At 46.7% G+C, this 9,322-nt stretch overlaps 1 pseudogene; it reads left to right on the top strand.

Annotated features, from left to right (window-relative positions):
• Positions 1-1,277: 1,277 nt before the first annotated feature.
• LOC118664018 lies at positions 1,278-3,663 on the top strand (annotated as a pseudogene).
• The last annotated feature ends 5,659 nt before the right edge of the window (positions 3,664-9,322 follow it).

Below are 9,322 nucleotides of genomic sequence, written 5' to 3'. Positions count from 1 at the left end.
AAAGAAAGCCTCTTCCTTCTAGTTTTAAAATAAGTGGAATAGGGAAGCATTTCACTACCCACTCTTGCATTTAAGAATAAGAAACAGAAAATCAAATTCCATCTGAAAGAACATGAGAAGACATTTATAACTCCGAATCATAATATTTGAGGAAGGATGTCAAAAACAGTAGAAGTCAGATAGTGGCTCTTCCTCCCAGAGAGGGTGTCGGTGGCCGCTGATCTCCAACAAGGCTCACAGAGCAGACATTCAAAGTCAGGAACATACCCTTAAGGACAAAGCTTTGTTGTTTTATTTAAGATTAAGCGCACCTAACTGAATATCCAAAATAGCAACTAAGATGTTTGTTTCTCTTTCATGTAAGAGAAGTCTCGAGGATTTTCCTGGAGAGCTGGTGTCATGGCTCCACTGTTATCAAGAAATCAGTTTTTGGGGAGGCGGCGGCGGCGCCCCAACGCCTGCCCCGGAGGCTGCCGCTCAGTGAGGGTCAGTGAGGGGCGTGGCGCTGCCTCCAAACCCGCGGAGCCCGAGCCGGAGCCCGCAGCTCCGGGAGGGGGGGGGGGGGGGGGCGCCGTTTCTGCGGTTCTCAAAGGCGCGGCCCGGCCGCGCTCCCTGCCTCTCAGCGGGCAGCCGCCCAACGGGCTCCCCTCAGCCCCGGGCCTCAGGGCGGGCGCGGCGAGGCCGCTGGGGCGCTTCCGTCGGGAGTTGGAGCCGCGAGGTGTCGGGCGCTGCGGGGCTCCCGGCGGAGAGAGCGCGAATCTCCTCCCCGGCGTTTCCCGGAAGCGCGGCCCGCGGGTGGGCGATGTGAGGGCGGCCGGGCGCCTGGGGAGGGCATGTTCGGGGGGGGGGGGGGGGGGCGCCACGGACGCCCCAGCGTCCCCTTCGCGCCACCGCCCCGTGATAACTAACATGAGACCCGCGCTCCCGCCGTCCGCCCGCTCGCCCGGCCGCGCGCCCGGGCGGCGATGACACGAAGACTCGGCGCTGGCGGTGGCCGCGAGGCGCCGGGCGGGCCGTTGGCTGACCGTTGGCTGACCGTTGGCTGACCGGAGAGCGGCCGCCGCCAGCATGGGCTGCGCCCCGAGCACCGCAGTACCGAGACCCAGACCGTGTGCCTGGGCGCCCCGGAGGCCGAGGACGCGCAGGACCCCGCGGCGCTGCTGCCCCCGCCGGGCGGGCCGGGCGCCCTGCTCCGTCCGGAGCCCGAAAGCCTTGGCCACCACCAGCGGCGCCCCCCCGCGGACCCCGACTCGAAGAGACCAACCTCTCATGTGCAGTTTGGCCCCATGAGGCTTCATGCACATCAACTCCAGGTACTTTTAGCGTTTGTCAGAGACGATAGACAGTGGAAAGGCTTCCGGAAGGCGTGTGAGAAAGCAGGGTTCAAGTGCACGGTGGCCCTGGAGGTCCAGCTGTGTTAACCTGTTTCGTGGCTGCAGATCACGACATCATCATCATCGACCACAGGAACCCCCAGCAGCTGGACGCCCCGGCGCTGTGCAGGTCTATTCGAGCAACAAAAGTTTCAGAAAACGCAGTTATCGTTGGTGCCGTACGCAGGCGGGATGGAGATGATGTGATGCCCCTCACTAGTGCCGGCTTTCCGAGGAGGTACGTGGAGAACCCCAGCCTCCTGGCCTGTTACGCGGAGCTGCGGCAGCTGGAGTTTGGAGAGGTGCGGTCACAGCTGAAACTCAGGGCTTGTAATTCAGTATTCACGGCACTAGAGAACAGCCAAGACGCCATTAAAATCACGAGTGAGGACAGCTACATACAGTCTGTAAATCCAGCATTTGAAACAACAGTGGGCTATGCGTCGGGTGAATTATTAGGGAAGGAGTTAGCAAACATGCCTCTACATGAGAAAAAGGCTGACTTGTTCAGTACTATAAATTCATGCACGAAGATGGGCATGGAGTGGCAAGGCGTTTACCACTCCGAAAACGGAGATAATGTACAAAATGTGAAGATAATACCTGTCATTGGACAGGGAGGAAAAATTAGACACTATGGGTCCATTATGTGCCGAGTGAGCATCGGCAACAGTAAGGCCGAGAAGATCACGGACTCCGTTCATTCTGGCACTCCCACAGATACTCCAACGGGTACACATAAAGACAAGAGGAAAAGGAGTGTTGCCTCACGAGCCAGCAAAGGTGATGGATGTCATCAGCGCTGTCCAGGAGAGCAGTTCCGTGCCTGTGACGGAAGCCTTAGACCGCGTCCTGGAAATTCTGAGAACCTCGGAGCTGTATTCACCACGGTTCGGGGCGAAGGAAGAGGATCCTCACACCTAGGACCTCCTTGGGGGCCTGATGTCTACCTGCATCAAGTTTCGGGCCGCTTACTCACCTCCGAGTCCCTTCACAATATCCCACCGCGGATAGCTGAAGCCCTGGAAAGCGATGACGACTGGGACTTTAATGTGTTTGAACTGGAGACTGCCACTCAGAAAAGGCCTTTGACTTTTCTTGGTCTCAAAATCTTTGCTCGCTTTGGGGTCTGTGAATTCTTGAAGTGCTCGGAGAGGATGCTGCAGCTGTGGCTGCAGACTATGGAAGCCAACTCCCACTCCTCCAACCCCTACCACAGCTCCACCCACGCCGCCGACGTGCTGCACGCCACCGCCTCCTTCCTCTGCCAGGAGAGGATCAAGCAAGCCTTAGACTCAGGGGATGAGGCCGCCGCCCTCATCACAGCCGCCATCCACGACCTGGACCCCCCGGGGAGGACCAACCTCTTCCTGTGCAACGCGGGCAGCGCGCTGGCCGTGCTGTACAACGACCGTGCGGTATTGGAGAGCCACCACGCGGCCCTGGCCTTCCAGCTGGCCGCCAAGGAGGACAAGAGCAACATCTTCAAGAACGTGGAGAGGAATGACTACCGGACGCTGCGCCAGGCCATCATCGACATGGTCCTGGCCACAGAGATGACCAGGCACTTCGAGCACATCAATAAGTTTGTCAACAGTGTCGTCGAGCCCTTGGCAGAGCTGGAGGAAAGCGAGGGGAGTGAGCCAAACCCTCGTGACGTAGACACGATGCTCCGGTCTCCGGAGAGCCGGACTCTGATCAAGCGGCTGATGAGCAAGTGCGCGGACGCGTCCCACCCCTGCCGGCCTTGGAGCAGTGCATCGAGTGGGCTGCACGCCTCTCGCAGGAGTATTTTTCTCAGACCGAAGAAGAAAAGCTGGACTTGCCTGTGGTGATGCCAGCTTTTGACCGAAACACCTGCAGCATCCCCCAGTCCCAGATCTCCTTCATCGACTACTTCGTCACAGACACGTACCGTGCTTGGGACGACTTTGTAGACCTACAGGAGTCACTGCAGCACCTGGACAACAATTTTAAATACTGGAAAGGACTCGACGAAATGAAGCGGCGGGGCGTCCGACCACCTCTGGCACCAAAATAGAGAAGGCTCCTTCTGTCCGAAACTGGACCTCTGAAACTGCTCTACTCGCCTGATGTACTTTGCCAGTGATTCTACAAATGAAAAGAAATTAGGACTGAACACTTTTTCATAAAATTTTATTAATGACTTTTTCCAGAAGTTTGCCTTATTTTGAAGTGTTTATACCAGATATTGTCATAGAAACATAGCAAACAGAATATTTACTAAATTGACTTTTTAAAACCAATCTGTTTTTATCTTCATAGGTAATTTTTAATTCTATATATTATAAAGGTTCTGTATCTTCACACTTTCAATAAATGTAGTACCATAAAAAAAGAAAAAAACAACAACAAAAAACAAACAGTTTTTGTTTGTTTGTTTGACCCACCATCCTGGTGTGTGGCTTTCATCTTTCTGACAACTCCTTGATCCAAGGGTTGGCTGGAGCATCAACCATGACATCTACTTTCCAGTCAGTAGTAGGTAGTAGAACCAAAGCTTTCTCCAGCTTCCCCTCTTCTTTTTTTTATTTTTTTTTAAATATTTTATTGATTTTTTACAGAGAGGAAGGAAGAGGGATAGAGAGTTAGAAACATCAATGAGAGAGAAACATCGATCAGCTGCCTCCTGCACATCTCCCCACTGGGTATGTTCCTGTAACCAAGGTACATGTCCTTGACCGGAATCAAACCTGGGACCCTTGAGTCCGCAGGCCGAGGCTCTATCCACTGAGCCAAACCGGCCAGGGCTCCCCTCTTCTTTTTTATAGAGACTTTAAGGGGAAGCAGAATGGGCCACCCTAGAATGTACCACTTTGGTTTGTGCATTATTTTGAGCTGAAGTCAATCGGAGCTCAGCAGCCTCGGGAAGAGCTCTTTACCTCCCGGGTGACTTCCTACAATAATTGCGATGGGAGGGCCTGTACCAGGAAGAGAGCTATTACCAGAGATAATCTTTTATATCAGAAAGACTCATCTGCTTGGCAGGGCAAACATTTGTTTATCGGACATCTGTTCTTCTCATCTTACTGTGAATTGTCCTTCTGCATTTGAAGCCCCAGACCCCCACCCCTTCTCCTTAGTTCAAGATGGTATATGAGGCTCAACTGCCCCACTGTTGGGAGTCTCATATTTTTAGGGGGCTTCTGTACGTACAAAATTTGTTTTTCTCCTGTTCGTCTGTCTTAAGTCAGTGTCATGATTAGACCAGACAAAGACCCTAGAAGGGATGATGGGAAAGTTTTCTGACTCTGCACTTTCCAGAATTCCCTTCCTGAGTTAGCCACAGAACCTAATTATAGTCACATCTAGGAAAAGCAATCTTTTAGCAATTTACATCGCTACCTCCAATAATATGTTCAGATAGAAGAGCAAAAGAGAATACATGTTAGTAGCCAGGAGTGCCCTTGGTCTTATTCTTGTTTGGAACAGGGAGAATAATGAGGACTAGTTACAGGAACTTTGCTAGGCCGAGCTGGTAAAGAGGATGGAGGGCAGGACTGAATGAGAAATTACACAGACGAGGCACAATGACTGGAAACAAACTGCAGATGAGAAAGAGAATCCGCATTGTGAAAAGACAGACGGCTATGGTCCCTGATGGCTGGGGGGAAGAAAAACCTAAAAAAATTAATTCCACTCACAGCTTCATATAACAGAGAGGTTTCTTTCTAGTTTGGTGAGTTCCTTACATATTTTCTGCAAGTATTTAATAGAGTGAGAACTTATCTCACTCATGAGTAGCAATGAAAAAGAAATGACCCATGGGATCTAAAATAAAAAAAGAAAAGATGTTTTTATTTTGTCTTGGGCGGTGGAGTTATATTCAGAGACTGATTCTGTCTTTAAGTGTTGCCAACAATTTATTCAGCACAGGTTTGCTGTGGGAATTATAATAATTTCACAAGCCAATAGCATACAGGAAAATATCATTTGATAAGCCAAATAAAGAAATAACAGACTCCAAACAAATGATGGATTAAGCACACTATTGTTCCAGGCAAGGGGAGGTGAAAGGAATAAAGTTCACATTTAGAGGTGTACCTTTATATGAGTTTGGCTTCTCAGGAGAGACGGCTTAATTAACCATGAGCCTACTTCCAGCTGCCAGTGCAAAAATGAAAGTCCCTTGTTGCTAGAGCACGTTGCTAGGGAACAAAGACGCTGGTGTTGGTGGACAGGCCAGGCTGCTCTGAGGGTCATCACTCCAGGGACCACTGCCCCGTTTAGCGCCACTGCCAACCAAAGAGTTGCCTTGGCTATGTCAGGAGCAAATGTCTCAAGATATTTGGAAAGCTGTTTAGGCCAGCAAAGTGTTGCCTTGCCCAGACGGAAACTCTCAAATAGTTCCCACAAACTTTCCATATTTATGGTCTAAATGTCCCCCTGCCATAGTTGTTTCTCCATGTGTTCTTATTTATTTTTTATTTTTTTATAATATACTAGAGGCCTGTTACACGAAAAGATTTGTGCAATAGGCCTTCCCTTCCCCTGGCTGCCGGCACCAGTTTTCCTCCGGCACCCGGAACCCAGGCTTTTGCTGCTCTGGCCGGAGCCGCCTTCAGTGCCTTCGCTGCTCCGCCTCATGCCTATGTATGCAAATTAACTGCCATCTTTGTTGGCGGTTAATTTGCATATCTTGCTGATTAGCCAATGGGAGGTGTAGTGAAGGTATGGTCAATTACCTTGTTTATCTATTATTCGATTAGATTTTTATTGACTTCAGAAAGGAAGGGAGAGGGAGGGAGGAATAGAAACATCAATAATGAGAATCATTGATCGGCTGCCTCCTGCATCCTCCCACTGGGGACCGAGCCCGAAACCTGAGCATGTGTGGTATTGAACCCTGACCTTCTGGTTCATCAGTCGATGCTCAACCACTGAGTCATGCCACCAGGCCAAGTGTTCTTATTGATAAGTCCCCAGGAGGGCCCCTCAGCTGCTGATGCTTATCAAAGACAACAGATGAGATGATGATGCATTGACACAACTTCATATCATGGCAACTTTAGTTCTAAAAGTAACTTTTTTTCTTTGTCATAACCAAATGGATTAAAACAACTTCACTTAAGTCATAAACAAGTGGATTTGAAGTCCTATTAAACCAATACCAGGTACATGTCAGGAGGAAAACTGTTGGCAGATAAAGAATATTCAGAAAATTATTGCCTTTGAGAAGCTAAAACTATGGTCAAACACCTCACTATTCATGAAAATTAATGAAGTAATTGCTTCTAGAAAATAAGGATCTAGAAAGAGATGCTGTATGAGCTTTGCCAACAAAAGAACGGAATGCAGCACTTAAGGGAGAGACACTGGTGAGAATAAGGAAGAGGGAAATGAAATGTAAATTCACATAAACATTTTCTTAAAAAGTTAAGACAAAAATAACAGATGTAGAAGATTGACACAATCATACCCATAATTGGTGTTAATGAGGAAGGTAACCTCAATACAGAAACTGAACTGATACCTAAGGATGTAATTTAATACAGAAACTGAGCTGATATGTAAGGAAGTAATTTAAGAAAACATTTCAGAAACAAAAGAAAACTTGAAGGTATAGGTAAAAAGGTCACATCATAACCTAGAAAAAAACAGCCTTGTTAAGTGAGAGAAAACAAGGCATAGACCAGTGGTTCTCAACCTTCTGGCCCTTTAAATACAGTTCCTCATGTTGTGACCCAACCATAAAATTATTTTCGTTGCTACTTCATAACTGTAATGTTGCTGTTTTGAATCGTAATGTAAATATCTGATATGCAGGATGGTCTTAGGCGACCCCTGTGAAAGGGTCGTTCGACGGCCAAAGGGGTCGCGACCCACAGGTTGAGAACCGCTGGCATAGACTCTTATGAAAGAGGCTGCACTTCATGCAAATACAAGGATACTTTTCTATGCACTAAATATTCCTGAAATTATCTCAAAAAGCTGGCAACAGTGCTTGCCTCTGGGGAGAAGGAGTGTTTTTTTTGTGTGTGTGTGTGTGTTTTTCCCCCCTCAACAGAGACTGCTGGCTATTTAGCAAACATTCATTTTCCTGTTCTGTCTGAGAATACAGAATCCCACTTTACCATGATATTTTGATATTTGCCACCTCCCTTTTAGCTTGTGGTTCTCTGCCAGGGAGGTCCCCCTCCCACGGGAATTGTAGCAACATGTGGGCACATTTTGTCACAGTGCAGGCTGGGTAAGGGTGTGTTCCCCGGCATTTGGTGGGATGCTAGGAGAAATGCCCCTAAACACCCTACAGTGTGTGGATGGCCTTCCACAACAAAGAGTTATCTGGCCCAAATGCCAATAATGCTGAGGTTGGGAACCATGGCTTAAGTTATAGACGATGGGATGTAAATAGAAGTAATGTATAGAACTTCTGGTATTTGCAAGCACCTTTTCTTTTCTTAAAATAAAGGTGATACATCATCCTTCTTCTTTCCTGTCTTGGTGTTTAGAATGTGGATGTGATGTCTGAGACAGAGCAGCCATGTTGGACCCTGAGGACAAGGATCACATCCTAAGGATAATGGAGTGAAAAGCTGATATATGTCTTCCTTCTTTCATTACTTATTCGTTTACCTAATATTTATTTGATGTCTACTGGGTCTGGAGTGTGGTGAATAAGGGGAGGAGTAGGAGGAGGCTGAGTTGGACAGGTGATGGGGGCTTTGTGGGCACTGTAGGCATTGGCTTTTACTCTGAGTGAGATGGGAAACCACTAGAGGATTTCAAGCAGCAGCGTGGCACAATCTGACTTAATATTTTTTGAATGTCGGATAATATGTATGTAGTTTTAGCAGACTTGATATTTTATCACGCTGATTTTTTTTTTGCATCTCTGAGCATCAACATAGTTTCTTACTGATGTTTGAACTGCTTTAGGATGGGGCTGTTCTCTTCTTGGCATGTCACATGAAGTCATGTCCAATTGGCAGCAAATAATGACCAACACTGGACTTGTTTAATTTATTAATTTCTTCCTCAAGTGCCTTTTTGTCCTGCTTAACAGATTTTGTTTACCTCAGGGTTGTGAGGATATTGTTTTTTGTTTTCTTTTAAAATATATATTATCTTTCACATTAACATTTATAATCTGTCTGTAATTGACATTTTTATGGTATGAGTTATGAATCTAACTTCACTTTTTCCTTCATGGATACCCAAGTAACCTAACATCACTTACAGAAAAGATCAACCCTACTGCATTTTGATGTCATCTTTGTCATACATTGAGTGATTGTAGTCAGGGGGTCTGTTTCTATATTCAGTTCCAGTATTCTATTTTCACGCTTGTACCTATACTACACTGTTAATTACTGTAGCCTTATAATGTCTTGACATGATGTGTTAATATCTGGTAGTATAAGTTTTCCAATTGTGTTCTTCCTTGTTGTCATTATCTTCCTTGGCTATTTTTGGCCTTTTGTTATCTATGTAAATTTAAAGATTAGATCACACATTTTCTAAAAATAAAGCTGCTGATATTTAGGTTTTAGGAAAGATTATTTTAAATTTACAGATCAATTTGTGGAGAATTGCCAGATTGATGATATTGAGTCATATGGTCCCTTGATTTACTTAGGGGTTTATTAAATCTCTCTTAATAGTATTAGGTAGTTTTCTGTGTAGAAGTGTTGCACATCTATGGTCAATCTATTGTTAGATACAGTCTTTGCCATTTGGGTCTTTTTATGTTATTGTAAATAGTATCTATTTGAGAATCTCATTTTCTTCCCCCTGGTCTGATCTCTAGCCCAGAGCCTGAAATCTCAGAGGGTGAGGATTCATTTGTCCTTTCCTTATATTGTGGCAAAAGGAAAGGGTGAAGGAGAGGGAGAGACAGAAAGCAAATTACCCAGCAGGATAAAATCTAGAGTCATTTGGAAAATGGACTAAAATAATGCTCATTTGAGGGCACTTGAAATATCTCC

Source organism: Myotis myotis, unplaced genomic scaffold (assembly GCF_014108235.1).
Source record: "Myotis myotis isolate mMyoMyo1 unplaced genomic scaffold, mMyoMyo1.p scaffold_m19_p_10, whole genome shotgun sequence".
In the NCBI taxonomy this organism is placed as follows: Eukaryota; Metazoa; Chordata; class Mammalia; order Chiroptera; family Vespertilionidae; genus Myotis; species Myotis myotis.
Note: the sequence above shows the minus strand (reverse complement) of the source record. Positions and strands in the feature narration are given on the sequence as shown.